This window comes from Eumetopias jubatus, unplaced genomic scaffold (assembly GCF_037043125.1).
Source record: "Eumetopias jubatus isolate StellerSeaLion01/CBP00866 unplaced genomic scaffold, mEumJub1_p1.0 scaffold_16, whole genome shotgun sequence".
NCBI lineage: Eukaryota > Metazoa > Chordata > Mammalia > Carnivora > Otariidae > Eumetopias > Eumetopias jubatus.
The window spans coordinates 50,059,511-50,064,736 of NW_028274822.1; the positions used below are offsets into that span (position 1 = coordinate 50,059,511).

At 42.1% G+C, this 5,226-nt stretch overlaps 1 pseudogene; it reads right to left on the reverse strand.

Moving 5' to 3' along the window:
• Positions 1-4,030: 4,030 nt before the first annotated feature.
• LOC114200415 (peroxiredoxin-1 pseudogene) lies at positions 4,031-4,659 on the reverse strand (annotated as a pseudogene).
• Positions 4,660-5,226: the final 567 nt, after the last annotated feature.

The following is a 5,226-nucleotide window of genomic DNA, read 5'->3' on the forward strand; positions in this document are numbered from 1 at the left end:
AAACAGAAGCTAATGTGCACTTTTAAAGGAGTTTCTGTCTGCTGTGTGAAAAATAGATTGTCACGGAGCAAAAATGGAAGAAAGGAAAACAGAGTCCATTTGGGAAGTATCTGTAGCAGTCCAAGAGAGAAATGAAGGTGCTTAAATCAGTGTGACAGGGGAACCTGGGTGGCTCAGCCAGTTAAGTGTCAGACTGGTGATTTCGGCTCAGGTCATGATCTCACAGTTCCTGAGACTGAGCCCCACACTGGGCTCCTGCTCAGCGGGGATTGGCCTGGAATTCTCTCTCCCTCTCCCTCCACCCCTGCCCCCCTCTAAAATAAGTAAATAAAATCTTCCAAAATAAATCAGTGTGACAGCCACAGAAAGGGGACCAGTCCGCTGCTCGGTGCATTGCGGAGAACTGGCAGTACCTACTGATAGGTTGGATATGGGGCAGCGAGAAGAGGATAGACATGGAACATTAAGAGTAATCGAAGTTTTTGGCCTGAAAAACTGCCCGAATGCCATTTACTGAGAAGGGAAGATAGGGTATGAGAAGATTCAGAGTTTTTTTGTTTTGTTTTGTTTTGTTTTTGATGGAGGGGGCGGCAAGGAAGCAAAGAGTCCAAAACTTCCATTCTTTGTCTGGGAGTATAAAAAAGGAAAATTCAGGAATGGATTTTTAAAATATATTTTTCTTGGGGCATCTGGCTGGCTCAGTCAGGGGAGCATGCGACTCTTGATCTCAGGGTTGTGAGTTCAAGCCCCACGTTGGGTGTGGAGCCTACTTGAAAAAAAAAATTAAAATTTTTTCATACATTTTTATTGCATATTATATGTCTCTTTTCTCTAGACCATGAGCTTTTTGAAGAGAGAGTCATTGTCTTATTATTCTGATGTCACATACAATGCACACCATAGTCCTTTAATGTGTGTATTTGTGTGTGAAACTGGGGGATCTGATCGACTTGGTGTCCGAGGTGGAGGAGCTGAGCATTCTGGGTTACAGGAGGGGGTAATACTGAATCCCTGGAGAAGATCTAGAACACTCTACTATTCATTCCTGGAAACCAACGTAGCCCAGTAAGGATAAAAAATGTGTATGAAATCATAAATACTGTGTGTTTATATAACCTTAGATGGAAATAATCAGAGAAGATGCCTTGTGATTTTGATATCATTTGTTTCCATGAAGAATAAAAATCCTTCTTTGAATTGAAAACACAGAGGTGAAGAGGAGAATGGGCTCAAGTATGTGTCTAATAACACGCCAACAGATCTAAATACACTGCTTAAAAGCTAGTCTTTCTCGGCTGAGTGCTATAGTTTATAACATAGCTCCCACAGAGCTTTTCATGGTCATAGATGGCTTTATTTTTATAATCTTTAGCTGCAGTGTTAAAAATGCCAAATCGACGCTGCATTCTGTGGGGGTGGATGGGAGGAGAAAGGTAACCCTAAATGGCAATAAAGGTCCTGCTGCCTAAAACTTTTGCTGTATTGAAATGTTCATCATTAGACTCACTATTTAGGTTAAAGTATGGCCTTAAAAAATAGCCATTAAAATTTGTTAAATGTCTTATTGTGTGAGTTAGCACAGTAAATAGGGAAAATGTATGCAGTGGTTAAAAGCCATTGCGTACTGTAGACCCTCCTTGACTTACCAGCCTAGTGATCCTGGATAAGAGAGGCTTAACTTCTCTAAGCCTCAATGTATTCATCTATGAAATGGGACTAATAATATCATCACAATAGGTTGTCAGAAGTATTAAATCAATAATGAATGTAAAGTTCCTCTGGAACAGTTCTTGGTACCTTTAGTTAGCTAAGAAAGAGCAGAGTATAATGAAATAAGACCCTTTGGACAGGTACATTTTGATGTGGTGGAAGGGACTGCCAAAGCCTGAAGCATAGGGAGCCATCATAGAAGGAAGGAAAGGGTCTTGACTAAGAATGTTAGTGAACAGAGGGCATCACAGGGATTCTCAGAGGCACTGGGAACACTCCAGAAGGAGGGAGGGACAAAATCACCAATAGAAGCTTGGAAGTTGGTGCCAAAAAACCCCATGGCTACTTGACAGTTTTACTTCGGACAGACCCAAGTAAATATTTACCGAATCTTAACAGAGGACAAAGAGTTCTTAAGTTTGGAAACAAGGGAAGAAATCATATACACAAAGTTAATTATGTTTGACTACAAAAAAAAAAAAAAACTTCCCTACTTTAAAAACATTTAAAGAATTTTTAAATGAGTAGAAGCTTCATCGACAGAAGTTATTTTTAAAGATCCCACTGAAGGCCTTCCTGGTAAAGATAGTAGTTATAGGCAGCGATCTGCTTTTGCTCCTCCTCACAACCCTACTAAAACAAGAGCGAAGGGATTGTCATAAAGGCAGAGCCTCACCAGGATGGATAGAAAAGAGAAAGGAGATGATAGAAGCAAGAGTTTGAAGCTACAAAACAGATAGGGTGATACATGGCTTAGCAAACCCCCCAAAATAGAATCATAAGTCAGCAGCCCAGAAAGCTGACATTCGTCCTAATTTATACTGTAGGATCTCCGGTGGGTTCAGGCCGGGCAGCCTCTGGCACCTGCGGAGGTAAGGAAGTGGAATGAGAAGAGCTGGAAAGAGGACAGCTGGTTGAGAGTCTATTAAGTACCTGGACCCCAGGTCTCCTCTGACTCCGTAGCTGGGCCATCAGGGAGACCTTGTGAGAATGGGGGTTTATTCTTGGGAGGGATGAGCACAGATGCCACCAGGTATAATTGCAAGCGGGGCATATAGCACTGAAAACAGATCCTGAGACGCCTTGGCCCCTTCTCCCAATCAGCGGCTGGCCTCCTTGTTTGTATGAAGGGAGATCAGAAAAGTTTTCTTTAAGGACTCTGACCAGCCCAATAAACCAGAACTAAATAGACTGACTGCAGAGGTCCCTGACTACCCCACTGTGAAGCGTTCCCTTTTCCACTCCCTGCTCAGAGCCAGCAAGCAGCTTTTTAGTTCCTTACTCTTGAGGAAATGAAAACAACCACACATCCGAGGGAAGTCTCCAATATGGAAGATAGAAACCAAAGAAATAAGCAGAAAAAAAAAAAGCAACTCGGAGGAAGCAGACCATGCGAGAGAAAAGAACACTTTTTAAAAGGAATGCTGCCATTAATATTCTGAGATAAGAAAAGATACCGCCAATGAAACAAGAGTAGGGTACTGTTTTAGCAGGGTGCAGAGGTCCCTCGAGAGAAAAAGAAAATCTCTGAAAACTAAAAACATAATAGCAAAACTAAAAACTCAATAAAAGGGTTGAAAGAAAAAAATTAAGGAAATTTTCCAGTAAACAAGGTAAAAGACAGGCAGATGAAAAATGGTGAAAGTGGACAGAAACATTGGCAGTCCAGCCAGAAGTTCTAAAATCCAAATAATAGGGGTCCAGAAATAGAGAACAAAGAAAATGTAGGAGAGGGTGTTCAAAAACAAAAAATCGATAAAATTTCTCAGAACTGAAGCACATGAGTCTACAGATTAGAAGAGTCCATTGAGAGCACAGTACAGTGGATAAAAATAGGCCCACACCAAGACACGTGATGGTTGATTTTATGCATCAGCTTGGCTAGGCTGCAGGATGTCCAAGTGTGGCGACCTTATCTTATATGCCTGATTTCCTAAACTTTGTAACCATTTTATTTTATTTTTATATAATTATATTCTGGAATAAATGTGGTTTTTGTTCCAATTAAGATGTTAGTGTATATATAGGGGAAAAAGTATGTTTGTTTGGTTTTTTCCTCGGTTCAAGTTTAATAGAAACAAAAGACGAAACGTGATGCCCTGCTACTGTACATAACAGTTGGCCTGCCCCATAACAGCTCAGGCCCTTCTCTCCAGAGGAAGAAAGGCTGGCCTCCCCAACCGCTGCAGAAAAGCCCTGTCCTGTCCCCACACCACATCTGCACAGTCTAAAGTCTTATGTTCTAAGCATGACAATAATACAAGAGAGATTTTGTTTTCATGGCCACCCACTGCAGCCCAGCCCTAAAACGACACGGCGCTCACTTCTGCTTAGAGAAGTATTCTTTGCTCTTCTGGACATCAGGCTTGATGGTATCACTGCCAGGCTTCCAGCCAGCTGGGCACACTTCCCCATGCTTGTCAGTAAACTGGAAGGCCTGAACCGGTCGCAGAGTCTCATCCACAGAGCGGCCTACAGGAAGGTCATTTACCGTGATCTGCCTAAGGATACCTTTATCATCAATGATAAAGAGGCCCCTGAAGGAGATGACTTCATCAGCCTTTAAGACTGCATAGTCCTGAGCAATGGTACTCAGCAATGGCTTGGGGTCTGATACCAAAGGAACGTTCACGGGTCCCAGTCCTCCTTGTTTCTTGGGTGTGTTGATCCATGCCAGGTGACAGAAATGAGAATCCACAGAAGCACCAATCACTTGACAGTTGAGTTTCTTAAATTCTTCTGCCCTGTCACTGAAAGCAATGATCTCTGTGGAGCACACAAAGGTGAAGTCAAGAGGGTAAAAGAAGAACACAATGTATTTTCCTTTGTAGTCAGGCTGAGATCTTTGAACTGGCCATCTGGCATAACAGCCGTGGCTTTGAAGTTGGGGGCAGGATGCCCAATTTTGGCATTTCCCGAAGACATCTTGCTATCAGCGGCTCTGAAAGCAAAAACGCCAAGACAAGGCAGGAAGAAGAAGCCAAAAAGTATGTTTTTTTAAAAGAGTCATCAAATTACAACTGAAATATGGAAGCAATAAAATGATTATTATGCTTTCTCCTAAAAACAGCTGGTTATCACATTTTTAAAAATCACGAGCCTACTGACTGTGTCAAAATACAGAGACCTTCGGCATTTATTGTACTAAGAAGGACCTATTGTACCATATGGTACCTGAGTGGGTGACATCGATTTATATAATCCTGCGAGTGTTCTTTGCACATGTGTTAAGCATCAAGGTGAAGTGCTATTATTACCAAAGATAGCCAAATGAGGAGCCATAAGCTGTTGGAACCAGAAAGAGAACTGTGGCATTCACTTTCATTTTGCATACAAGCTTGTTTTTTGGCAAGTACCTTTCTCACACATAGGTTATTCTACCGCTAGATGGCAGCACAGTGGTGTTCTGGTGGTCTTTTTTCAAGTCAAGTCAGAACCAGGAAATTGGCTTGAGGAGGCCCCATGAGCCTGGCAGAATCTTCGAACTGAGGCTCGCTCATCCATCCATCCATCCAT